General features: G+C 48.9%; 2 non-coding genes across 2 annotated transcripts; both read right to left on the bottom strand.

Moving 5' to 3' along the window:
• Positions 1-4,742: 4,742 nt before the first annotated feature.
• TRNAH-GUG (transfer RNA histidin (anticodon GUG)) lies at positions 4,743-4,814 on the bottom strand. The gene has a single exon. It is a non-coding gene; the product is annotated as a tRNA-His (tRNA).
• Positions 4,815-26,567: 21,753 nt separating this feature from the next.
• Positions 26,568-26,639, bottom strand: TRNAH-GUG (transfer RNA histidin (anticodon GUG)). The gene has a single exon. It is a non-coding gene; the product is annotated as a tRNA-His (tRNA).
• Positions 26,640-26,851: the final 212 nt, after the last annotated feature.

Genomic DNA, 26,851 nt, shown 5'->3' with positions numbered 1-26,851 from the left:
CAGAGATGTGCTAGCAGCCGGCCGCTTCCGGGAGCAGTGTGGGGCCACAGCATGCAGGCAGCCTGCCTGAGCCCTGCTGTGCTCTTGGCCGGGAGCCACCTGTGGTAAGCGCCTCCTGGCCAGAGCCTGCACCTCGCACCCCCTCCCGCACCCCAACCCCCTGCCCCCTCCTGCACCAATCTCCCTCCCAGGAAAAAGTCTTGTATACAGGGGCCGCACAAAATCTAATAGCCCCGGGCCCACAGGAGAGTTAGTCCGGCCCTGGTGGCTGGAATGTCAGGGCAGTTCACAGCCTGTTCCTCACACGTTCCAGGCCCCTACCCAGGCCCTGGCTGTGCTGCAGGGATGCCGCGGGTTGGACACTTGCTCTGGCGGGGCCACGGGGGCCACACACCCTCAGGCTCTAGTTGGCAGGACCCTTCCCCCCAGTGTCATCTGCCATCCCCCGTCAGGGTTACAACCCCCCCCCCCCCAAGTCCGGTCTGCAGGGCCTCTTGGCTGGGGCCGTCTCCCTGGACTGGGCCCCCTGCCCAGCGACCCTCTCGCTCTCCGCAGCTGCTCACCGCACCCAGCTCCGGACTGCCCCAGCCCCAGCCCCACTCTGCCTCGGCACTGCTTAGCTCCCTGGGCTGCTCCTCTGGCCCCTCAGGCTCCTGCTCTCTCCTTAGCTCGGCCCCTCTGGCCAGGCAGCTCCAGCTCACACAGAGAACAGGACCCCCTGGCCTCCTGACTCCCTCATTGGCCTATCTGCCTTGTCAATCAGGCTGACCTGGAGCATTGGCCTCTCTCCATTGGCCCTGGGGACTGTCAGTCTCAGGGTCCTGATTTCTCATCAACCCTTCCCCTTCCTTTTGGCACTGGGAGAGTGCCAATCAAAACCCCCCACTAAGTTCCAGTAAGGGGCCATGTCTCTGAGTGCCAGCCCTGTAGGGTGACCAGATAGCAAGTGTGAAAAATTGGAACAGGGGTGGGGGGTAATAGGCACCTATATAAGAAAAAGCCCCAAATATCGGGACTGTCCCTATAAAATTAGGACATCTGGTCACCCTACACCCCAATTCACCCTCCTACGGCCCGAGCCATACAACTGGCTCTGTCACTTTGCTCAATCCCACAACTAAACAAGGGACAAATTCAAAGCACTTGGCATTGGCTAACTCTGTCTCTGTTGCAGAGTCAGGCCAGCAATTAGACCTTCTGCAAATCCCACCTGAAATAACTGAATCTCACCTGGATCTTCTGACCTGAGATGAACCAGGGGGATGCTCCAGCCAGAAAGAGTTTTGTTTGCACAGCTGCTTGTAAGCTAGTCCAGGGAACTCCCCACACAAGTCTCATGACTGCCCCAGACAGGCCAGGGTGGGGTGAGGGGGAAAAGAGGAAAGGTTCCTGGGTGACTGATTTCCAAGCAGAGTGAAATCAGTGACAGGATGAGAAGTAATAAGGCAATCAAAGCAACTGGCCCACCACTGAGCAGAGCACTGCATGTGCTGGATCCATTAGGCTGGCAATACCCACTAGGGATGCAGCTACTCTGATGTGATGTCAAGAATCCTATCCTAACTAGATGAAAGCGCCCCACACCCGTGCCCGGCGGCGCACTGGCCGAGCGAAGCGCAGTCTGACACGCCATTCCGTGGCATTTCTCAGCTTGTCTGTGTGGAATAGGGACAGTAGCATCTGCACCCGAAGAAGGGAGCTGGGGGAACCAGTGAGGGGAAGTGGATGTGAGCAGGCCATGGGCATGAGAGAGACCAGGTGGAGGAGTCCTGTACTCAGAAGGCTGGGTATAACATAGAGAGAAGGGATGGACAGGGAGTGTCTCGCTGTGGGTTCGTCCCAGGCCCCACGCTGGCACCCTGATCCTCCCTGGGGCTAGACATGTCGGGATTAACCAGAGTGATCACAGGGAGAAGAGGGGAAGGGGATGCATGCTGGCTCAGTTTTTATGCTGGCCGGATGCCCAGCTGTTGGTGCAGATAGGGCAAATTTATAGGCCCAGTTATCACAACAGTGCACTAATTGTGGGTTCAATTGTCAAAAGTGAGTGTAAGTTCATAAGATGTCACAACAACCAAGAACAGCAAATGTTAGTGGGAAAAGGTATGAAAGGGAGGCAGACAGACTGATTTAATCCAAGCAAAAAGGCCTTCTGATATAACTCAAGGACTGTGTTAAGGTCATGCCTGGTGGACAAGAAAAGTGTGGAATCAGAAACCAGTTAAACAAAATTAATGTGGTGGAAACTAGGCCTAATTAGTGGACACAATAATAAGGGGTGGGCTATTCCGTGCATTACCCTCTTTGGGGTCCTTAAGAGAGAAAAAATTGGCTACTGGAATGAACTTCACCATCATGACTGCCAGGCCCGCCATCTCCTGGGACCCCGGAGCTTCATCATCCTGATCCTGAGAGATGTCCTGAGCAGACCAGGCCAGAGAGAGGAAGAATGTAGATGACATTGGCACCACTACCAGTGTCGGAAGGTCACCAGGCACAGAGCTGAAAGGGAGAAAGTCCAGTTCAGGAGGGCCAGGAAAAACAGATAGTAGGAATAGCCACAAAAGGGCAGGGGTGCTGGAACAATGTGTATAGTGGGGCGGCTGACAGCCATTGAACCAAACTGTAAACCCTGTATATAATGGAAACCAGTTCAAGCCAGGGAGTATGGCAGCACCCCTAGTTCCAGCACCTATGCAAAAGGATCAGTACCTAGAAAGAGGAAAGACAGTGGCATAAGGAGAAAAGAGGGAAAGTTCAAGGAAGAACAGTACAGTTAAACCAGAGGACAAATAAATAAAGAGTCTCCAAGTAAGCGAAGAAATTATTAGAAAAACATCGTTAGAAAACTGCAAGAAGAGTAAAGCAAGAATGAAATGTGAAGGAAATACGCTCTAATTAAAGAGAAACAGATTTAAGAAATAAGGAGGAAGTGAGCTGTAGTGAAAGTAAGAAATAGTAAAGACTCTAACACAAACCATCTGGCAGCATCTTAAGGTATACAAGGTGAAGTGCAGGAATAGAGAAATTGTCAGACAGCAAACGGCTTGTAAATCAGAAAAGAGCTTGGGCTAATTGTTCAATCAAGAAACCAATACATCACATCAAGGAATACATGTCTTTGTTTAAGCTGGAACTCAAAACAGCCAACACAGATTGCACAAGAGGATTGCTCGATTAACCAAACTAACTTTTCCTCCAAACTCTGGGCATACAGAGGCTGAAAACTGAGAAACTGAAAAGGCAAAGTATCTCCATTCTAGTGCATTGTATTATCTAATGTCAAAGTCTGTTATTTCATAAATGTCAATTGTTGCCTACAACGTGAGTTTTAATTAAGATATTACTTAATATACAGTACACAGCAGTAATAGTTTACAGTAGTTTACGGTGTGACCCTAATTAGCAGTTCCTGCTAAAACAACCAATTCTGATTTACGTGTGATTATTCCCCACCCCATTGATTTCTATTTTACCCCCAACTGATTGAGATCAAACATAATTTGGCCTCTAGATTGCCTCTGCCTCTCCTTATTGCTCTGATTCAGAACACCCCTCCACCAAGCTCCTTACATAGGAACTCCCCCTGCTGAAACCAACTGGCAGCAGCACAGGGACAGAGTCCACTGTGCACGGGGCCAGGGGCCACTCAAAACATAGACCACAAGTCCAGGAACCCAGGCAACATGCATGGCTGCAGCCTGGCATCACAGGCTTCCTGGATGCCAAACTCGGGTAGCACATGCACCCTCCACCCCAGAGCAGGCATTACACATCTGCACCAAGGCACCATGGGCACAGGCACCCCATGCCAAGCTGCATGCAGCATTTGCACTTGTCTTGGGCTTCCCACACACAGCTCTGCCAGTGCCCCTCAATCCCAACCTGCAGTCTCCAGCCATGGGCTCTCTCACCAGCACAGCTCTGCTGCTGTCCCTCAGTCCCAACCTGCAGCTCCCCCACTATCCCCGCCCTGGGCTCTCCCCACATATGAAGCTGAAATATCTTCCTAGCAGAACAGTGTTGGATCAGTGGAGAAACCGGCAGGGAGTTGGGCAGTGCCTGGTGACCTCAGCGTCATCATGGGCAGAAAGCAGTGGGGTGTGGAGCCTGCAGGACAGCTCAGCGCAGCGCCAGCCGCTGTTCAGTCGGTGCCACAAGAGCTGGCATATAGTACCGGCAGCTGGGAACGGCTCACGCAGTCCTCTCCCCAGGTGTCTGGGAGGGGCTCCCCTTCCCAGCTGCATGGCAGCCCAGATGTGCCAAGGCCAGGTCTCTGTACAGTATAGCCCTTGCTCAGGTCCTGCTTTAGCAGAGCACTGGGTCCTCGCTCAGTCCTCCTCAAGGGGAGGAGAGGGCTGGGAGTGGAGTGGCGCCCTCCTTTGAGGTACAAAAGCCAGAACATTTGGGATGATCCTGAGCCCATAAAACTGGACAGTTGCACAGGGACACCCTGTGCACAGGGATCAGGCCATATCCATGGCAAGGGGCTGGCAGGGAGTGGTGCAGACTGGCCAGTGCCACCCAAGCTGGGGCCTGGTGACTGATGGGCCAGTGACATAGACACTGGCACTGTCCCCAACCTTGGAACAGGCTGGCTGTGCCCTGTATCCTCCAAACGCCATAATGGGCTGGCCATGCCTGGGTGCCTCCCATAAGAAGCTGACGCTGCTGGGCTGCATTCCCCCCCTCCAGTAAAAATCTGCAAGCACCCACATGCCGTGATATCACTGTGAAAGTAATGCCGTGACTCGGATTCGAACCGAGGTTGCTGCGGCCACAACGCAGAGTACTAACCACTATACGATCACGGCGAGCTACTGGGGCTATGCGACAGCCGCCTGGCGCCCGCCCTCTTCAGAGCGGTGCTGATGACGTCACCATGGAGCGGGCGGACTAGTAGCTCCGCCCCTTGCCCCTGCCCGTTCTAAGAACCATCTCTGGAGTAGCTCATGCTGCTTCCAAGGGGGCGGGGTCGTGCTCTATCCGCACGGAGCTCCCTGCAGTGACTGCGCATGTGCGAAATAGGGGTGGGCGGAGCAGCAGAGACGAAATCCTCCCTCGGCGCGCGCCTGGGGCACTCGGGCGGTTTGTTGCTGAGAGTTGTGAGCATGCGCGCGCGTCCCCCGTTAGCGGCTGGGCGGGTGCGTGTGTTCGTGGGTCCTATCTGCCGCTCCCCCGCCCGGGGGATGGACCGGACCGGACCCAGCGCTGTCTGCAGCCTACACAGGACCCGCACCGCTGCTGGCGGAGCAGCCGCACACACCCGCATATGACACAGTCGCACACCGTCCCCCGCAGGTACACACTGCACAGTCACATCTGCACCCCCCGCACACACATACACACACACTGCACGCTCACTCCTGGGCATACTCGCATGCAGGCGCACTCGCATATGTGTACACGCACACTCACATGGGCACACTCGCAATCACACACACTGTGCAGTCACATCCCCACACACCCCGTGAACTTACATCTATGCACACATTCATATCCACTGTACACACACACACAGGTGCACTCACAGACCCCCCTACACTACTCTGTGCACTCACATGTGGCCTCACTCATATCCGCCCCTGACATCACACATGGGCGCACTCACATCCACACACACCATGCACTCTCACGTGGGCACACTCACACACCATGCACTCACATGGGCACACTCACATTCATACATACAGTGCTTACACACATGCACCCCACACACTCACACATGGGCACAATGACATCCACACACACTCATACATCACATACACTTGCACACACTCACATCTGCACACACATGCACTCACCCCCAACCCTTCTCTGCTGTTCTCTATCACCAGGAAGAACAAAAAGCCCATTTCTGTCTCTCTGCAGAGTCCCTTCATCTTTGTGCTCTTTAAGCCCTTACCATTAGGGCCTCCTTCACCTAAGCTCCAAGGGGAGATGGATCATCCCCTCACTCCATCCCCACCGCAGATGAGGTAACTGAGGATCAAACAGGTTGCATGGGATCACTCCTGGCAGAGCTGAAAATTGAAACCAAGTCTTGTCTGTTTAGTCACACTGCCGTTTTGAATGAATATATGCCACGTCCATATGCTTGGCTAGACTGTTTGTGAAACTGGGCTACTCCTGCCCACCTCCCTACCTGCATAGAGCACTACAAGCCCACAGGGGAAAGCACCCTATGTAAATGCACAGCGTACCCCCCAGGAGCATAAGTTCCATGTACCAACCACTCCTGAGACCATTCCCTTCCTAGAGCCAGGAACTGAGTCTGGGAGCCCAGATTCCCAGCATTCTACTACTGCCTGACAAATAGTTGCACATGATAGAATTTCTCTGTTTATTCATTTTTCTTAAAAACAAAACCAAGGAAATTCTGTGTGAAAACTATATTAGAAGAACATTATTAAATACCAAAATTAAGGGAACTGCTTCATCCTGAATTTAAACAGTGTGATATGTAGGCCTTGCTGGAGCCCTAGCCGTAACTAAGAGTATGAACCAGAGTCAAGCTTGGCAGAGCAGTAACACTCCAGGTACTGGCTAACCAAGTAAGCACATTCCTGACTGGAGAAGATGGCACAAGAACACCCAGCATTCTCAAGTACCTACGTAAACAAATTCCCAAAAGATTGTACAGGAATACACCGACCCCTCAGAAGGATGGGATGACAGGATAATGGATGAGGATGTTTTATTCAAACTAGCAGGTACAAGATATACAGGTGATAACTAAGGCTAAGATTTAGTCACAGGTATTTTTAGTAAAAGTCATGAACAAGTCATGGGCAATAAACAAAAATTCACGCCCGTGACCTGTCCATGGGTTTCACTATAAATACCCCGACTAAAACTTCACAGCTCCTGGGGTGCCGCTGCTCTAGGGGGCCCTGCAGGCCAACCACTGGCCCCTGCTCTGGCAGTGGGGTCTGACTACCTCCCACTGCCTGCTTCTCCAAGGCCCCCATGGACTGCTGCTGCGACGGCCTCTGGGGTGGTCCCAGGGACCGCTGCTGCTCTGGCAGCCCCAGGGCCAGCGGTACCAGCTGCTGCTCGAGCGGCCCCTGGGCCAGTTGCCTGGGGCCATTCCAGCAGTGGCCAGTGTGGCTGGCCCCAGGGCTGCCACAGCAACCGCCAGTGCAGCTGGCCCCAGGGCTGCCACAGCAACCGCCAGTGCAGCTGCCCCAGGGCTGCCACAGCAACCGCCAGTGCAGCTGGCCCCAGGGCTGCCACAGCAACCGCCAGTGCAGCTGGCCCCAGGGCTGCCACAGCAACCGCCAGTGCAGCTGGCCCCAGGGCTGCCACAGCAACCGCCAGTGCAGCTGGCCCCAGGGCTGCCACAGCAACCGCCAGTGCAGCTGGCCCCAGGGCCAGCTGCTTGGGCGGCCCTGGGGCCAGCTGCACAGGCAGCTGCAGCTGCGGAGGTCCCAGAAAGTCACGGAATCTGTGACCTCTGTGACAGATTTGCAGCTTTAGTGATAACTAACAATATCTGCAGTGTCATATGTAACTTGTTTGTATCAGTGTATAAACGGAGAAGTATTGGGACATTTTTGTATTGACCAAGGGGACAGCTGACCGAGCCTTTACCTTGTCACTGGCATACATGTGTCAGTGTCCCTGTGACCCTTTGGACAGGGCACTAGTACCGTGCATTGCTGACAATAAACCTGGCCAAGCACCTTTGCCACCAAACTGAGCTTGTGGTCTTTGTTTATGAATAACATCGAGGCCTTCTGAACCAACATGATTCATTCTCTGCTAGTGCAGCTAACGCCGGAGCTCCAAGAATAGCAGCACTAGCAGCATTAACAACTCAGCTGCATCAGCAACACTCTGCAGCACTAACAACATGATGCAATCTGTAATTATCTGATCATATATAATTTTTTCCACAGGACCTCTACCTCATTCAATGCACAGGTTGGATTGGGCTCAGAGCTCAAGGTAGCTGTGCGATATTTATTTTTATCTCCCTCATTCAACATGTGGCCCCTGCCTTATTTATTGCCCACCCTGCAAACTCTGCCCTGAATATGAACATTTTTATTTCTTCGTGGGTTTTTGCTGGCACTCCTCCTCGCAATGTCCAAACCGCACACACTTCAATGGATTTATCTTCACCACACCTGAGATGTATTCTTACCCTCATTTTACAGATGGGCAACTGAGACACAGAGAGATTAAGACCGATATTTGCAGTGTCTGCTCAAGTGGGATGCCTCAAGAGCTGAGGCTCAATTCCTCAATGCCTGCTGAGCACCCAGAGCTCCTAGTGCCTTCAGTTTGAACTGAGTGTGCTCTGAACTGAAAACCAGACTCCCCCCAGCTTCTCAAACTGGGCACCTAGCTGTCAAGAAACTTAATTAGTGGTCACCTGGGAAAATGTTGGTTTAAGAGACTTGCTTAGCATCATATAGATGCTCTGGCAGAGCCTGCCATAGACACCTGGCTGGTTCTTTCACCCTTTCTCTTCTAGCAGTCATTTGCCTTGTTCTCTACACACTATCCTAAGGCCAACAATCTCATTGATTACACAACCCCAGATTCATTCACTTAGCTTTAAGCATGTGAGTAGTTCCATTGACTTTCTTCCCTCCACTTGGCTAATGGGTGTTTTTATAGTGCCAAGAAAGAAAGTGTAACCCACTGTTTCAGTGTGGCTACATATCACTGGTAAGCTATTCTGCAGTGACTCAAAAGCAGGCCAGGCTGTTAGGAACCAGGGTGAAAACCCCAAACTGGTTTTGAGTTCTATTCTTGTATTTTATCAAACAATTATCAATCTCAAGCACTATAACAGCCTAACCAGGGAGTCAAAGACAATTCCCTTGGGTACTCCAATCTATCTTGCCACCCAGGTAAGCTTGCCTTTGTGATAGATGGTCCCTTACAACATAAATCACAACAATATTCCGGTCACTCCCAGTCCCAAGGACCAGTTACTTACCCCAGGTCAACTGCACTTTACATCTCACATCAAAGATACTGCTTGTAGCCAATCCTATAATAAACTATATAAAGATGTATTATATAGAAAAAGGAAACACAGTTATTTAAAAGTTAACACAGGTAAACATACACACACAAATGAGTTACAATATTAAGTTTCAAAAGTTAATAGAAACTTCTATAATAAGCAAGCTCTATGTGTCTCACAGGGTTAACCCAGGCTAAAATACTGGGGATCTCTTGCTTATGCCTAGAAAACCTTGTCCTCGAGAGTCCAAGCAGCATAGAGATAAAGTTTCTCCTTGTCAAGGATTTTTATTCCCTTTCCCCCCTTCTCTGACCTTCCAGTTCAGTTGATGGAGGGAACTTGCACGTCTCCTCTTTGATTCTTTGCTGGGCAGGAGATAACACCTCCTGTTGGAGATTAGTATTTCACACTAGTTAATGCTTTTCTCCTGTCTGGTGATTTACAGTTACAGAGGCTTGCAATGCAAACACTCAAATCCTAACTGATAACAGGTTTGTGACAGTAAGCACCCCTGTATTCACACCCTACACACCATTGTAATAATCTTTGTACAAAATATGCCTTATGATGTATCCTCTGAAAATGAATAACTCACTGATCATTAATATTATTGTGTGATGTTGTACACAACATATATTAAGAGTTATGACTATACACTAGAATTATAGCTAAAGTGTGGGTGAACCAGGTATGTCAGGGGGAGTTGTTAAACAAGTCTATCTTAAACAAAGGAATGTGTGTTTACCCTCAATTTACATAAAAGCAATAAACAGATCCATAAACAAGGGGTGGAAGCAAAGCTCACACTAAAAAGTGGGGGAGAAGACAGCATGGCAGCTACACCCAGCAGGAGAGAGAATTTTGGTCTGGGTTTTACTTTTCAGAAGAATCCATTTCAAATGTTTACTGGTTTATAAAGATGGGGTGGGGGGCGGGGCTGAATCTCAAGTGATAAGCAACTCAAACAACTGATTGTGTACAATATTACTGTCTTATAAAAGTGTACAGAGTGAGGTCTTCTGAAAGCTAATGATGCACTGGTAATTAATATCATTGTGAAATGTCTGTGTTAACACTATATAAGGAATCATGGATACTCACCGATATTAGGCTGTACAGTCTGCCCAGACAGGAGGGAATGTCACAGCCATCCACCTGTCTCCCATGTAAATTAAACCTGGTAGAATCAGAAACAATGGAAGCCCCATTTACATAGAAATCATACAGGGGGATGGGAGGCCCGCAGGAAGGTAAGAACAGCATGAGATCATCCTGTTTCTTGAAACAAGCTCATTGAACTTTGGAAGATATAAGCAAGCACTGAAGCCATCTTTAGCATCCAGCACTAGACAGATAGGAGAACAGAGCCCCTGCAAGCTGAGAAAGATGGGTCCTTCAACCGAAGGTATGTCTACACTACGGGATTACTCCGAATTTACAGAATTCGATTTTTGGCAACCGATTGTATAAAGTCGAGTGTATGCGGCCACACTAAGCACATTAATTCGGCGGTGTGCGTCCATGTACCAAGGCTAGCGTCGACTTACGGAGCATTGCACTGTGGGTAGCTATCCCATAGCTATCCCATAGTTCCTGCAGTCTCCTCCGCCCATTGGAATTCTGGGTTGAGATCCCAATGCCTGATGGGGCCAAAAACATTGTTGCGGGTGGTTCTGGATACATCCTCCCCCTCCCTCCAGGAAAGCAACGGCAGACAACCGTTTTGCACCTTTTTTCCTGGGTGAACAGTGCAGATGCCATACCACGGCAAGCATGGAGCCTGTTCAGCTCAAGACAGCAGTCATGAACATTGTAAACACCTCACGCATTATCATGCAGTTTATGCTGAACCAGAACCTGCAAAACCAGGCGAGGAGGAATTGGCTACTGCAGCGCAGCGACGAGAGTGATGAGGACATGGACACAGAATTCTCTCAAACTGCAGGCCCCGGCGCTTTGAAGATCATGTTGTTAATGGGGCAGGTTATAGCCATGGAACGCTGATTCTGGGCCCGGGAAACAAGCACAGACTGTGGACCGTATAGTGTTGCAGGTGTGGGACGATTCCCAGTGGCTGCGAAACTTTCGCATGAGTAAGGGCACTTTCATGGAACTTTGTGACTTGCTTTCCCCTGCCCTGAAGCGCCAGAATACCAAGATGAGAGCAGCCCTCACAGTTGAGAAGCGAGTGGTGATAGCCCTGTGGAAGCTTGCAACGCCAGACAGCTACTGGTCAGTCGGGAATCAATTTGGAGTGGGCAAATCTATGTGAGGGCTGCTGTGATGCAAGTAGCCAAAGCAATCACTGAACTGCTGCTACCAAAGGTAGTGACTCTGGGAAATGTGCAGGTCATAGTGGATGGCTTTGCTGCAATGGGATTCCCTAACTGTGGTGGGGCGATAGATGGAACCCATATCCCTATCTTGGCACCAGAGCAGCCAGTACATAAACCGCAAGGGGTACTTTTCAATGGTGCTGCAAGCACTGGTGGAGCACAAGGGATGTTTCACCAACATCAACGTGGGATGGCCGGGAAGGGTTCATGACGCTCGCGTCTTCAGGAACACTAGTCTGTTTAAATGGCTGCAGCAAGGGATTTACTTCCCAGACCAGAAAATAACCGTTGGGGATGTTGAAATGCCTGTAGTTATCCTTGGGGACCCAGCCTACCCCTTAATTCCATGGCTCATGAAGCCACACACAGGCAGCCTGGACAGTAGTCAGGAGCTGTTCAACTACAGGCTGAGCAAGTGCAGAATGGTGGTAGAATGTGCATTTGGACGTTTAAAGGGTCACTGGCGCACGTTACTGACTCGCTCAGACCTCAGCCAAACCAATATTCCCATTGTTATTGCTGCTTGCTGTGTGCTCCACAATCTCTGTGAGAGTAAGGGGGAGACCTTTATGGCGGGGTGGGAGGCTGAGGCAAATTGCCTGGCCGCTGATTACACGCAGCCAGACACCAGGGCGATTAGAAGAGCACACCAGGAAGCGCTGCGCATCAGAGAAGCTTTGAAAACCAGTTTCATGACTGGCCAGGCTACGGTGTGAAAGTTCTATTTGTTTCTCCTTGATGAAAACCCGCCCCCTTGATTGACTCATTCCCTCTAAGCAAACCACCCTCCCCTCTTCGATCAGAGCTTGCTTTCAAAGGAAATAAAGTCACTATCATTTAAAAATCATGTATTCTTTATTAATTGATTATAAACATAGGGAGAGAACTGACAAGGTAGCCTGGGTGGGGTTTGGGAGGAGGATAGGAGGGAAGGAAAAGGCCACTTCAAAAGTTCAAAATAATGACAGCCTTTTGCTTGGGCTGTCCACTGGGGTGGAGTGGGTGGGTGCATGGAGCCTACTCCCCTGCGTTCTTACACATCTGGGTGAGGAGGCTATGGAACATGGTGAGGGGGGAGGGCGGTTATACAGGGGCTGCAGTGGCACTCTGTGATCCTGCTGCCGTTCCTGAAGCTCCACCAGACGCCAGAGCATGTCCGTTTGATCCCGCAGTAGCCCCAGCGTTGCATCCTGCCTCCTCTGATCTTCCTGCTGCCACCTCTGATCTTTCTGCCGCCACGTCTCATCTCGAGCGTCCCTCCTCTCTTCACGTTCGTCCCTCCTGTCCTCACGTTGGTCCCTCCTGTCCTCATGTTCACTGGCATCTTTCCTGTACTTTGATACCGTGTCCTTCCACTCATTCAGATGAGCTCTTTCATCGTGGGTCGATTGCATGATTTCCGAGAACATTTCATCTCGCATGCGTTTTTTTTGCCACCTTATCTGAGATAGCCTTCGGGACGGAGGAGGGAGGCTTGAAAAATTTGCACCTGCGGGAGGGAGGGAAAAAAGGGAGAGAAGTATTTAAAAAGATACATTTTACAGAACAATGCTTATACTCTTTCACGGTGAACAATACTATTCACATTACATAGCACATGTGATTTTGGTACAAGGTCGCATTTTGCATCTTATATTGAGTGCCTGCGGCTTTGGTGTTAGAGATCACAGACGCAGGGCCGGGCAACAGAATTCGGCTTGCATGCAGCCTTGGTAAGCCATTGTCTTTCGGCTTCTGCAACCTTCATTAAAGCAGCGCCCTCCTTTCCCATACCAAGCAAAGCCCGTTGAGTGCTGCGGTTTTCGTGTTAACGTGTAGCAGCAGAAACCAAACTAAACCCCCCCACCACACATCCAATTCTCTTGGATGATCGCTTTACCCCACCCCCCGCCACCGCGTGGCTGGTATCAGGGAAGATCCCTACTAGCCAAACGCGAAAAGCTCAGCGCCAATGCCCCTTCCCCTCCCCCCCCCCACTGCTTGGCTAACTGCAGGGAAGGATTTATTTTCAGCCACAGGCAAACAGCCCAGTAGGAACGGCCACCTCTGTCCCCTTAATTAAATTCCCGTATTTCAACCAGGTTACCATGAACGATATCACTTTCCTGAGGATAACACAGCGAGATAAAGAACGGATGTTGCTTGAATGCCAGCAAACACCGGGACCATACGCTGCCAGGCTTTGTCATGCAATGATACCAGATTACTTGCTACTAGCATGGCGTGGTCAAGTGTCCTACCATGGAGGACGGAATAAGGCTGCACTGCCCAGAAACCTTCTGCAAAGGCTTTTGGAGTACCTCCAGGAGAGCTTCATGGAGATGTCCCTGGAGGATTTCCGCTCCATCCCCAGACACGTTAACAGACTTTTCCAGTAGCTGTACTGGCCGCGAATGCATCCCAAGTCCTCAGGGCAAATTAATCATTAAAAAACGCTTGTTTTTAAACCATGTTTTATATTTACAAAGGTACACTCACCAGAGGTCCCTTCCGTGGCCTCATTGTCTGGGATAACGCCTTGGGAGGGTTTGTAGGGTTGGTAGGGTACTTCAGTCAGGCTGAGAAAAAGATCCTGGCTGTTGGGGAGAATGGAGTGCTGTGTGCTCTCCACAACCTCGTCCTCATCCTCCTCCTCCTCATCTTCCCTGTCCGCAGAATCCTCAGGCATGGCTGAGATTACCCCCTCCTCGGAATCCATGGTCAGAGGTGGGGTAGTGGTGGTGGTCCCCCCTAGAATTGCATGCAGCTCAGCGTAGAAGCGGCATGTCTGCGGCTCTGACCCGGACCTTCCGTTTGCTTCTTTGGTTTTCTGGTAGGCTTGTCTGAGCTCCTTAACTTTCACGCGGCACTGTAGTGAGTCCCTATTGTGGCCTCTCTCCATCATGCCCTTGGAGATTTTTTCAAATGTTTTGGCATTTCGTCTTTTGGAACGTAGTTCTGCTAGCACGGAATCCTCTCCCCATATAGCGATCAGATCCAGTACCTCCCATACAGTCCATGCTGGTGCTCTTTTTCGATTCTCGGACTGCATGGTTACCTGTGCTGATGAGCTCTGCGTGGTCACCTGTGCTCTCCACGCTGGGCAAACAGGAAATGAAATTCAAAAGTTCGCGGGGCTTTTCCTGTCTACCTGGCCAGTGCATCCAAGTTCAGATTGATGTCCAGAGCGGTCACAACGGTGCACTGTGGGATAGCTCCCGGAGGCCAATACTGTCGAATTGCGGCCACACTAACCCTAATTCGAAATGGCAATGTTGATTTCGGCGCTACTCCCCTCGTCGGGGAGGAGTACGGAAATTGGTTTTAAGAGCCCTTTATGTCGAAGTAAATGGCTTCGTTGTGTGGACGGGTGCAGGGTTAATTTGATTTAACGCTGCTAAATTCGAACTAAACTCGTAGTATAGACCAGGCCCAAGAGGCGTTGAAGTCTCTGGTACAGATCTTTCACCTAAGAAGACACAGGAAGCCAGCACTTTGTACTTTTGTGGAAGATCCTAACTGAGGGAAAGTCAGTCAGGGCTGGGAAGAATGACTGGAGCAAGAAACCATCTTGAACAAAGTCTGTATCTTGCTAAATTAAGTTTCAGACCTAAAGAGATGTATTTTGCTTTGTTTTACACGCAACTCTTTCTCTCTTCATTCCTTATACTTGAACTCACTTAATCCGGTGTATGTTAACAAATGTATTTCATTTTTACCATAAGCCAACTCAGGGCTGTGTTTAAAAGGAAGGGTGCACTTATCCCCAGTTAAGTTAATCATCTGTGATGTGTTTGTGTATCTATAAAGGAACACACGAACCATATCATTTCTCTGAACTGCCCAGGATTTGGCAGGACACTGCAGAGAACACAGTTTGGGGAAAATTCAGGACTAGGAGTATGTTGGGGTCACCCTGCAAGTAGTAGCCCAGGTTGATGGAAGCCAGAGTGGGGCTGTAGATAGGCTGCTGGGGTCAGAGCTGCTGAACCAGGGCTGTCTAGCTCACACTCAGGGAGTGACCAGAGGCTGGTTGTGAGCACCCCAGGTTGGGCACTTCAACAGCAAAGCATTTGTGAAGCACTCAAGGTTCCAGGTAGGTGGTGACACAACCCCTTGCTGGTCTGGATTGCACCCCAGACTCTGACAATGGGATACAGATGTTATAAGTGAGATTAATGCATGGGACAATGTGCAAGCATTCAATAAAGTCTAAACACTAAGCACATTTTTATAATTCTAATACCTATTTTAACAATACTAGCACATAGGTGAACAAAACTAATTCCTGCTATGTGTTTGTCAGTATTCAAGTAAGGCATAGGGACCTTGGCATAAGATGGCACCTGGTTTGCCAGCATCACAGTCACCCTCTAGTGGGTTCACCACATAAGAGACTCTTCTGCTAGTTAAAGGAAGTCCCCCCTTTAGCTCAAGGTGTAGAGGTCTGTGCTGTGGGTTAGACTTTTTTTTTAAGGTGCCTTATCTTGGGAACCCTTTGTTCAACTGACTTCAAAATGTCCTTATAAAGTCTTGTCCGGCCCCTTTCCAGACATTCCAATTTAACACAACCTGCCTTTGCATGGAATTTTAGAGAAGGTATAAAATTCAGTTTTAAAACAGAAATTTAGCTGCAACTTGAACTACCAGAGCTTAGTGTCCCTCCCAGTGTGCTATTGGCAATGTGCACATACACCCAGTGACAACTGCCATTGAATAGAGGATGTCTCAGTATTCCATGGGATGTGCAGATATGAATTTAAGAAAGTGGTATTTCATAGGCTCTGTAGACTGAAGGAAAAAAATGTGTGATGTTATATTGTAGATGTAGAACAAGGAGTAATGGTCTCAAGTTGCAGTTGGGGAGGTTTAGGTTGGATATTAGGAAAAACTTTTTCACTAGGAGGGTGGTGAAGCACTGCAATGGGTTACCTAGGGAGGTGGTGGAATCTCCTTCCTTAGAGGTTTTTAAGGTCAGGCTTGACAAAGCCCTGGCTGGGATGATTTAGTTGGGAATTGGTCCTGCTTTGAGCAGGGGGTTGGACTAGATGACCTCCTGAGGTCCCTTCCAACCCTGATATTCTATGATTCTATGAAATCCAGGGTGAGGACATACAACCAGACTGTTATAATTTGTAATGGGGGGACAGAGTTAAGATTGCATGTGTTAATTAGCATTTCCTAACTTGTAAAAGAGAGCTTAACCTATAACCTTAGCAGTTTCAGTGTGTTTCATATTGAATTTATAAAAAGAAAGAACATAAGAGCCATGGATAAAACTGCAGGATGTAGAGCATTGCTGTGTTTGCACCAAATGACAATGTGTGTAAATTACAGAAACTTGAACTATTGGCTATGTGGCACCTGACCCCCAATGCTATGCATCTTAGGAGGCTGCAGCAGGAGGCTGCAGTGATCTTGCACCTTCTACAGCAGCTTTGGTGCTTCTGTGAGAAGAACAGCTTTTATGGGAAGACAGAAATTATATCAAATTAAAATACACCTCTACCCCGATATAACGTGACCCAATATAACATGAATTCGGATATAACGCGGTAAAGCAGCGCTTTGAGGGGGGGCGGGGCTGCACACTCCAGCGGATCAAAGCAAGTTCGATATAACGCGGTTTCACCTATAACGCAGTAAGATTTTTTGGCTCCCGAGGGCAGCGTTATATCGGGGTAGAGGTGTAGTATATATTAAATGAGTTTCATATTGATAAGCTTCAAAGTAACTTTTCTCTATCAAGATGCAGATTCCAAAAGATACATTGTTTGACCAATAGCCCAGATCTTGAAAGAATACGTGTCTGTTTTTAAATGAGCAGAGAAGAATCTGGAAATGATTAAACTGATCAAACTTTAAAGTAATTTTTTTTCTGATGGATGAATGAATGTTGAGTGACAGGTTTTGTTGCTAGGGTTTTTCCAATTAGCTATTTTTTACAGGATTTTTACACTGTACTTTCAGTAAACTGTTGACACAATGTCACCTTAAGACCCAATAAGACCACGCCACCTTCCTCAAAAATGCTGTCATGGATTTTTGATATTTTTGGGGGTCTGAGGTGGCGCCCCCTGGGGTCACAGACCTGTGGTGTGCAAAACACTGAATATTTTTGAAAATTGCTAATTTAAATGGGATTTTTCCAAGTTGACCATCAGTACGGATGACCTGAACATGATTGGACCAAGTCACATATTTCCAAGGTTGGCCTCGCACCTGATTTTTCCAAAGACCTTAGAGGGAGGTGCTACAAGGCAAAGCTGGTGAAACTCATAAATTGCAAGTACAAGGGAAGGCCAAGAAGCCTCCTCGCTTGGTGGATCAACAAGGCACATGAGGCCAGACTGATGTTCCAGAATCCCCAGGGTTTCCTTGGGGAAAGAAAGTCATGACATCAACAACCAGGCCATTCCAGCCATTGACCAGTCTCTTGGCACCTGAAGGAGGCCTGCTAATGAGAAACGCTGCACCAGCAGAATATCGACATCTGGCTCCTTGCCTGCAGCTCCATCTCCTACTCTACAAGAGTCTAGGAGACTATGAGAGCTGAAGAGTTCATGAGCCCCCTGTTATCTGAAGTACCTTATTTTTCCTTTTTCTATATTTATTAGCTTTGAGACTACCCAGCCTTTTCATATTCTTTAGTTTTACGGAGTGAAAGTGAAAATGACTGTGTGCATGCCATGTGCCTGGGATCACCCATAACATCTAGATGGGTAAGGTGCCAGAAAGAAAAGTTCCCCACAGCCCTAAATATTGTCCAATAAAGTTACTCTTTAATATGTGTTCTGTGTCCTAGGATTAAAAGTCCTGAGAGACACAAAATTGTCATCTGCAGTGTCTGTTAAGAGTTGCGAAACTTCTGGTTATCAAGAGCATTCTGTTAAAGTCTGTATTATAATATCTCCGTTGGAGGTGTGGATCGTGTGTGTGGGGGGGGGGAGGGGGGGGAGGAAAATGTTAGCTACCTGTCACAGGGTGCTCAACTCACTGCTGGGTGGCTCCCCCTTCTGGCGATTAGCTCCACTGGGTTCAGCATCTCCTTTCTTTTCTTCCACCGTTGCTGCTCTCCTCAGGGGTGCCATTTCAGATTTTTTTGGGGGGAGGAGCAAATTTAACCATGAGTTCAGAGGCTACTTGAGCACCCGAAAACTCTTGTTTTTTTGCAGATAATAACTTAGATACAGTGCTCCTGTCAGGTAATAATTTCTAATTCCTACAAAGAAAGAAAATTAAATAAATATTAGACCTACTCAGCTCTAATGCTAACATGTTCTGACACCTTGTGTCAAGTCACTTAAGGGGCACTGGTTAGGTTTAACATTTTAATGTATATTCTTAATTTGTTACTAACTCTTGAATACAACAATTGAAACAATTGTAGAAAAATCTAGATTACTCTCTATCACTTTTTTGCAGTTCATCAAGCTTGGAATAGATCATTTAACTTTTGGAAACATTCTATTAGGATAAGATTCCATGAATCTATACTGCATTACCTGGACCACTAGGGGTGTTACCTCACTACAAATAATAGACTAGAAAATGGCTTTAAACTGGAGTGAAACTGACACTTTAAAAGTCACTTTCATAGAATTGCCAACCCCAAATGTTCAAAAATCAAGAATCAGGGTCACCAAAAATCATGAGTTTGGCTTTAAAATAATGATATTATGTAAAAATAATAGATTTGGTGGGTTTTTTAATTTACATTTTCCTTTTTGAGCCTCTAAGGTGCACTGGGGTCACATTTTGAAGCTTTCTCCATAGCCACAAGAGCTAAAAACTTCATTTTTCTTTAAGAATGAAAGCTGAAATCATCACATATCACTTGACTCCAGGAGCTGGGGCTTTAAGGAAAACAATAATTATGAGACTCATGACAAAATCAGGAAAGTTGGCAACACTGCTTTCACTTCTGTTTAAAGGCTAGTTACTTTCGAGAAGAGTCTTAAACACAACACTACAGTGATTGAGTTGCAGTTTTCACAGGGGAATATTTTAAATCAAACACCAAGAAAATTCCACATTTTAAAGTTGGGGAAAAAATTTAGACTTCTGAGGTATATCAGGGCCACTGCAGGCAGGAAAGGAAAATAAACAGGCACAGGAGCTCTGGGCAGCTCTTCCTCATGAAAGAAAGTTGGAGGGTCAAATCTTCTAGTCCCTAATCAAATAAAACGTCTATTGCCATCAATGCCCGCACTCATAGATATAAACATCATAGTGAACATGTGATAACATGTGTGGTCAATAACTGTACACTTCATACTTCAATATCTGAGCCATCTGAGCCAGAGTTACACATCTTATATGCATTGGCTCAAAGACTACATTTTCTGGCATATTCTGAACAGTGCTGAGCACACAGATCGTGCCTAGTGAATAATACAAATCATGACAATAATCGTCAACTTTATGGACTCTGTGGATGCAATTTCTATTCTTTGTTCTGGAATTGGCCTGAATACAGCTGAAACCCTAAGAATTTGATATATAATCACGTCTGATACTCATACGACACTTTCTCATTGCTTTCTTTTCTCAAACTCAGAACAAAAAATCACAAAACAAAATGGTTTTCAGCCTGGGGCAGAATCTGCCACGCATTGGCGGTTAAGTGTTCTCCTCTCACCTGATTCTCATTCTCTTTCTTTCTTCATCCTTCCTGACCTCTGTGCTGCTTTTCATACTGTCAACCATGACATCCTTCCCAATCGCCCCGGACCAATTGCTGGGGTCTAGAGAACTGGCCTTCTTGGTTTTGCTCCCATCCATCAGAGGCCTCTTTTTTGCAGCATACAGTAGAGAGAAATGCTGGTCCAGTGGATAGGGAGCTAGCCCTGAGAGACCTGGGTTCTACTCTCTTCCCCCCCTGGAATTCCTGTATGATTTCAGGCTAGTGCCTTCAAAGGTTTTTAGGCACCCAAAGATGCAGCTAGGCATCTAGTGGGGTTTACAAAGCAACTAACCTTCTAGGCACTTTTGAAAATCCCACTAGGTGCCTAAATACCTTTGAAAATCTTATTGTTGGTCTCTCTGTGCCTCAGTGTCCCATCTGTACAATGGGGATAACAGCACTGCTCTATCTCACCGAGGGGCTGTGAAGTGAGGTGCTCAGATACTACAGTGATGGGGCCACATAAGTACCACAGGTAGAGTGGGAACTTCTCTATACCACTGCTAGCCCTTCCCTGGGTTTTAGCCCCTTCTTTTCACTTATGGCCCTCACATCTTCCTCTTTTCTGAATGTAACCTTGGCCCAGAGGGCTTGGCTGTATTTCTTTTGCATTCTCTCTTCAACCCTGCCCCCCTGCAGAGGGATTCCTGTTTTACAGATTCATTTAAGGACTTCCAGATCCTTAATTTAATTACCAGCCTTTTCTTATCTTAATCTCCCTGCCTCTGTTTGTAAACAAAACACTGACTCCTTGCCCCAGGGACAGAAACTGGGAGAAGCACCTCTCTGCAGAACTCACATGTGCAGTTAAGAGCTCCACCTGGGAGCACACCTCCTGTATGAAATTTGGGGTGGGGGTAGCTGCCCCCCCCCCCGCCCTACCTAATTGGCGCCCTTGGCTCTCCTCCTGCTTTTGCAGTATGGCTGCTTCATGACTCGGCCCTCCATCCGGTTACGCTGTGATTCCCCTTCCTGGGGAATCTTTCAAAGTCTCTCTCCACAAGTAGCATCAGGCAGTCCTCATGCCCTCCACCCTATGTCATTCCCATAGGACTCAGGCACTCTTCCTATTCACTGCCCCAAAGCAATACCTCTCTGCAGTGGCTGTTGGGAAACCCAAGCCTGTCCAGGGGCCTGTAGTCATAGGCGCCAACTTTCCCCGGCGCCGGTGGGTGCTCGCGCCCCCCTGCCCCAGCCCCGCCCTGACTCCACCCTTTCCCTACCCCGCCCCCATTCCAACCCTTTCCCCAAAGTCCCCGCCCCAGCTCTGCCCCTTCCCTGCCCCTATTGGACTCTTTCCCCAAATCCACGCCCCGGCCCCGCCCCTTCCCCGAGCGCGCTGCGTTCCCCCTCCCTCCCAGCGCTTGCCACCACGAAACAGCTGTTTCACAGTGGGAAGGATTGGGAACTAGGGGGAGAAGCAGGGACGCGGCGCGCTCAGGGGAGGAGGCGGAGGTGGAGGTGAGCTGTGGCGGGGGACTGGGGTGGGGAGCTTGGCTGCCCGTGGGTGCAGAGCATCCACCAATTTTTCCCCAGCACCCATGGAGTCGGCGCCTATGCCTGTAGTAAGCAGCTAAGGTGGGGTGGGCAAACTTTTTGGCCTGAGGGCCACATCTGGGTGGGGAAATTGCATGCAGGGCCATGAATGTAGGGCTGGGGCAGGGGGTTGGGGTGCGGGGTGTGGGAGGAGGTGCGGTGTGCAGGAAGGGGCTCAAGGCAAGGGGTTGGGGCAGAGGAGGGGTGCGGAGTGTACGAGGGGGCTCAGGGAAGGGTGTTGGGGTGCAGGAGGGGGTGCAGAGTGCGGGAGGGGGCTCAGGACAGGGAGTTGGGGTGCGGGCGCCGGCCCGGCGCTGCTTACTTGGAGCGGCTCTGGGGTGGCAGCGGCACGCAGCGGAGCCAGAGCGGGCTCCCTTCCTGCCTGCCCTGACCCCACACCGCTCCCGGAAGCGGCCAGCACCACGTCCCTGTGGCTCCTGGGGGAGGGGGGGCAGAGGGGCTCCACGCGATGCCCTCTCCTGTGGGTACCTCCCCCGAAGCTCCCATTGGCCGTTCCCAATGGGAGCTTTGGGGGAGGTACCCACAGGCGAGGGCAGCGCGCATAGCCCTCTGCCCTCCCTCCCCCATGGGCTGCAGGGATGTGGTGCCAGCCGCTTCCGGGAGCAGCATGGGGCCCACAGCGCCACAGGGGTGGCAATCCCGTGGTCTGGATCCAAAGCTCTGACGGGCTGGATCCGGCCCGCGGGCCGTAGTTTGTCCACCCCTGAGCTAAGGTCTGCAGCTACACCAACCTTATTGCTCTTGCCCCTCTGGACTACTTCCTATGGTGCTTCTCCACGCTTTTATTCTCCATCCTTCCTAGTCAGACCCTTCTCTTAGGCCTACTAGGTAAACCCTTTCTCAGGGGTTCCTATCCCCCTTCCTTCTCCCTTACCTCATAGAGAGAAACTACAGGCCTCCTAACTAGCAACCTCTACACCAGAGGCTCTCAACCTTTTTCTTTCTGAGGCTATAAAAACTCCACAGCCCACTTGTGCCACAACAACTGTTCTTCTGCATATAAAAGCCAGGGCCGGCTCTAGGAGGTAGCAAACAGGGCAGTTGCCCAGGGCCCCACGCCACAGGGGGCCTCGTGAAGCTAAGTTGCTTCAGCCTCGGGTGGCAGGGCTCAGGGTCCTGGGCTTCAGCCCATTCATTGGAGCTTCGTCTTTCTGCCCTGGGCCCTAGCAAGACTAATGCCAGCCCTGCTTGGTGGACCCCCAAAACCTACTTGCAGGCCCGGACTCCTGGCTGGGAACTACTGCTCTGCACAACCTAAAGGCTTGGTTATACTTGCAACTGTAGAGTGCTTTGGGTTAAACTAGCCTTCGGAGAGCACACTAGGGAAAGCGCTCCAGTCTGTCCATACTGACAGCTGCAAGCGCACGGGCATGGCCACATTTGTGGCATTTGCAGCGGCATTGGGAGCGATGGATTATGGGCAGCTATCTCAGTGTTCAAGTGGCTGCAACGTGTTTTTCAAATGAGGGGGGTGGGGTGGAGTGTGTTGTTTGTATATGTGGGGAGAGAGAGAGTGGGTTTTTGGAGTGCTGAGAGTGTGTCGGCACGCTATCTTGTAAGTTCAGATCCCCCTAGCCCTCCTGCCTCTCACTCACTCACTCACTCACTCAGTAAACATTTGCTTTGCCCCGTTGCAGATAAGCAGCCTCTGTCTGAAACGGAGCTCTGAAAAGGCATTCCTCAGCCTATTTCACAACAAAGAGAAGAGAGGCCACTTGACTTAAGGGGATTATGGGATGTTTCCGGAGGTCAATCAGAACGCTGTAGCGTAACTCCTCGTTCACACTGGCCCTGGGGTGTCTCAGCCAATACGCAACAGCCGTTATCCCTCTCGTGGAGGTGGAGTACCAGGAGCGCTGTAGCCAGGGAGTCAGAGCGCTCTACGTGCCTTGCCAGTGTGGACCGGGAGTAAGGTAGAGCGCTCTGTGAGGCTTTATTGCGGTATAAAGTGCCAGTGTAGCCAAGCCCTTAGTCTCCTCTGTTTGCAGCTTAATTGACTGGGCCCAGCTGGCCAAATTCAACTCTCTCAGGGCCGGTGTGGCACCTCTTCACACCACCACCCTAGAACTGAAGACTAAAAAAGGAAGCTCTAACTGGCTCTGAAGTTGTGGTTTAGACATTAGATAATTTGGTTTCAGTATTAAACTATTTGACCAGCACCACACTAAAGATCTGTCTGACTTTGGTAAGATTCTTCAGTTGGGATTTATAGCCAAATGGATAGCCACCTTAGATTCTTTCTTAGAATTGATAAGGATCAATTATTAATTTAAACGATTTAACTAACGTGATGATAGTGTGACTTTGATTTGATACATATATTCTTAGTTTGAATTAATAGTAGCAGAGCTTTGGTGATATGTGTAACACTTCCTGGGGTACCCCATTATGGGGCACCTCGCTACCACCTGGCTTTAGCGTGAGGCAGTCTTGCCAGTGCCTGCCAGATGGTCAGCCCCCCAACTCCTCTGGCCATGGGCAATACTCCTTTCTAGGCCTCCCTCTTTCTCTCTAGAAGTTAGCGATAGGCACACCCCAATCCTCAAGCCCCCCAAACATCTCTCTGGAGTGTCCATCCTCTGCAGAACACTTGCAGTATTCACAGAGTCACTGCTCCAGCTTACCAGTTCTACCTCAGCTCACCGCCCTGCTTCACATAGCACTTGGATAGGTTTATAGTGAAAGTAAGGAAAAGTTTATTTAACAAAGATTTAAGTAATAGCAAGTAGAAGTATTGGAAAGAAATGGTTACATATAAAATAGAATCATAACATGCATTCCAGAAGAACTTCGACTTAATTAACAAGCTATGCAATGCTCACCCAAAGTCCTAGCAGCATTTGACCGCCAGGCTGGCTGGGACCTTCCTTTCATAAGACAAACATGCTGTTAGCTTATCTCCTTAGTGCAGGATCCCATGTGTTCCATCCTTTGTCCTTATTCATAAACAGGACATCCCCCCTGCTGATTTTTTCCTGTAGATTTTCTCTCTTGTAGGTTTCTCAGTCTTTTGACTGGTATCTGACTCAGTATGCAAACAGGTTTCCATTGGGAGGCAGACAATACACACATGGCCAGCCAGAGAGATAAGGGTCTGTTACCTCCTGACAGGGACATGTCTGAGGTACGTCACCTCCTGGTGACCTCCCTTAACGCCCAGATCTTAAGAAAACCATTTCCAGTATAGACACATATGTAGCCAATGATTTTAGTTTGGTATCCATTTATCATGTGATGTTATGATTAATCAGTGTGTTATATTACATATATTCTCTGTATGTTAATTAGAGTTGATTTGTAGGATTATAAAAATATAAGATTGATCAATATTTAGAGGAACTAGGTAGTAGACATGAATAAGACAAGCTGAAACGCAAAAACCTGTAGGTCAAGGCCTGCCAGACTCTAGCTAAGCTATTTTAGGCCTTGGAGACAAGAAATGATGGCGCAAGTCAATGACAGAGAGATAACCCGAAAGATGATGGGAAAGAGATACCAATCGGTAATATTGCGAAAGTATAGCTGGGAAGATTAAAATTAAATCATAAAATGCTGTAACAACAAATATTGTCTCTAACACATGCCTTAACCACAGACAAAGGTGGTATGTCAATGTTGACAAAACCTACCCAGCCTATAGAATTTGGGATCCCTTGTGTTTCCAGGGGACACAAACCAATAGGAAAGAGGGTTGACACTTTCATGTATAGGTGCAGAATGTAGTATAGACAGACTCACGGTATAAAAAGGAGTCCGGTGGCACCTTAAAGACTACCAGATTTATTTGGGCATAAGCTTTCGGGGGTAAAGTATATTTATGCTTATATCTGTAATTTTCACTCCATGCATCTGAAGAAGTGTTTTTTTACCCATGAAAGCTTATGCCCAAATAAATCTGTTAGTCTTTAAGGTGCCACCGGACTCCTCATTGTTTTTGTGGGTACAGACTAACACGGCTACCCCTCTGATACTTGAGTATAAAAAGGGGTGCCCAGAGCAGGAAAATTGGCTTCCTATGGAGAACTCCAGCAGGAACCACTCCCATATTGATGGTCAATCCATGAGAGGGCCAACAGACTAACACCATCTAGGAGGATGTGAGTAGGTCTGTAGGTATAACCAGTTCATTATACGTATCTATAGGAATTTTATATGCTATGACATTTATTGCTTTGTTGATAACTTTAATAAAATTACTAAAAGCTAGATGCTCTTTGTAATTGTATGTTATTTGCCTATGCTCTCATGTGTTCCTATGAACTCTAAATCTAGTTGAATTTGACACTGTAGCTGACAGAGCCGAACCCACTGAAATATGATTAACATTAAATAGAATAAAAGGTTACACATAACTCCTGAAATATTATCGGCACAGACACTTTGCAGTGAGTATGACGACCTGTGGGTGCCTGGCTCTCGGTAGTGACCTCACATGCCCCCCTTCTGTGAACTGTTATGCAGATATCCGATCCAGAGGATCACTGTTAATCCCTGTGCACCCACAGTGCCCTCTGCCAATTGGCACCCAGGGGTGTCTGGGGGTCACAGAATGTTTTCTTGGTTTTGTTTTTAAGTATTTTAATAAAAGTTATAAGTTACATTGCTTTTGATATAAGCAATGTGGGTCCAAAGCCTTTAAGGAGATGGCTGGGTATCAGCCAGTCACCTAAAAGCGTGACCAGCTCCTCCTAATTAGTCTTTGGTTCTCACTCTCTGCAGCCACTACATCTAAAAAGCTGAACCCTGAGGAAAAAGGCTGGCTGTGCCTGGGTTCCCCCTCCCCTGGTAACAGCCTGGCTGTGCCTTAGCACCCTGCCCCCCCATAATGTGCTGGCTGTGCCCAGCTGCCCCCCAACTGGCTGGCCATGCCTGGGTTCCTCCTTCCCCAGTGCCAGGGTGCCCCTCAACCTTGTAACAGGCTGGCTGTGCCAGGCTGCTGCCCATAAGAAGCAGATGCTGCCTGGGCTCCAGCCTGTTAGTAAAAAACAGGCAGAGCCCCCATGCCGTGATATCGCTATTGAAGCGATGCCGTGACTCGGATTCGAACCGAGGTTGCTGCGGCCACAACGCAGAGTACTAACCACTATACGATCACGGCGAGCTACTGGGGCTCTGTGACAAGCGCCTGGCGCCCGCCCTCTTCAGAGCGGAGCCGATGACGTCACCACGAGAGTGCGGCCCAATTGTTGTCTCCTCCCCTTACCGTGTCTAGAACAGCTACTGCGCATGCGGCCCCCAATGGAAGGGGGCGAGCTCTAGGTGGCGCAGCGCGCCATGCAGAGCGCTAAACCAACGGATTGGGGAGCGGGA

The sequence above is a fragment of the Emys orbicularis genome, chromosome 10, assembly GCF_028017835.1.
Source record: "Emys orbicularis isolate rEmyOrb1 chromosome 10, rEmyOrb1.hap1, whole genome shotgun sequence".
Classification (NCBI taxonomy): domain Eukaryota; kingdom Metazoa; phylum Chordata; order Testudines; family Emydidae; genus Emys; species Emys orbicularis.
Note: the sequence above shows the minus strand (reverse complement) of the source record. Positions and strands in the feature narration are given on the sequence as shown.